This window comes from Nicotiana attenuata, chromosome 9 (genome assembly GCF_001879085.1).
Source record: "Nicotiana attenuata strain UT chromosome 9, NIATTr2, whole genome shotgun sequence".
Taxonomy (NCBI): domain Eukaryota; kingdom Viridiplantae; phylum Streptophyta; class Magnoliopsida; order Solanales; family Solanaceae; genus Nicotiana; species Nicotiana attenuata.
The window spans coordinates 14,220,691-14,222,005 of NC_031997.1; positions in this window are offsets into that span (position 1 = coordinate 14,220,691).

Here is a 1,315-nt window from a genome sequence, read left to right on the forward strand (position 1 = left end):
TAGAAGCGACTTGGGCTTTTAAGTGAAAGATCGCAGAAGCGGCAGTTTGGCCGCATATGCGGTACCGCAGAAGCGGTTAAGGGATCACAGATGCGAAAATCCCTGGTCAGAAGGTATATATTGTCTTCTTCGCGAAATTTAGCTAAGTTCATCATTTTTGAAGACGGGAAAGAGGCTAAGGCATAGGATTCCAAGGGGAATCAAAGGATATCAGTTGGGTAAGTTCCCTAAGCTTATTTATTTGGGTTTAAGATCATTTTTCCATTGTTTAATCATGGTTTTAGTGGAGATTAAGGAAGAAAAATTAGGGATTAGGGCTTGAGTTTAAGAGGACTTTGAATGAGGATTTGAGGGGTGATTTGGAGTCCGTGATATGTATGAACTCGTGGGGAGGTGACGAATCTATTGATGTAAAAATTTTTGAGTTTCGAGACGTGGGCCCGGGGGTCGGGTTTTGGTAATTTCGAGATTTGTGCCCTTTATTGATTTTTTTGCTTGGGCTTTGTTCTCTTGACATATTTTGATGTCCTCGTTCTGATTTTGGTTAGATTCGACGCGCGTGGAGGCCGATTCGAGGGGCAAAGGCGTCGCGAGCTAGAGATTTAGCCGGTTCGAGGTAAGTAATGATTGTAAATGCTGTCCTGAGGGTTTGAAACCCCGGATTTCACAACGTTGTGCTACTTTGAGGTGACGCACACGCTAGATGACGAGCGTGGAGTCGTGAACCGTTAGGGGTTCTGACTTGGTCCGTCCTGTACGACTGTTAAGTTGCGTATTTGATTTAAAATCTTATGATATTCCATATTTTTAGAGATTGACATTATATTTTGGGCTGTATACCATGTTTGAGGCCTTGTGCCGACCTGTTGAGACCCTTAGGGGCATTTTTACTAATCTTCCTCACTCTATTTGTTTGAAAACATATCCTCAGTCATGTTTTACCTATTTATTGTTTAAATCTGTTTTATCACTTTACTTCTTAAAATGTAAAAACCGTTTGGGCTGAGTTCCCTATTTCATTGATGGTCCGAGTGATCGTGAGGTTGATGACTGAGATAGACCGAGGGTCTGATTGTGAGGTTAATGACTGAGAGAGGTCGAGGGCCTGGTTGTGAGGATTATATACTTATGGATCGGGCTGCACGCCATAGCAATCTATATATATATATATATATATATATATATATTGAGTCGGCGTCGCCGCCGCAGCGATATATTGAGTCGGCGTGCGACGCCGCAGCGATATAGCGTCGTGGTCGTGTAGGTCGTCCGTCCGGACGTCTGCACACCCTACGTGAGCGCTAGTCGACTATAT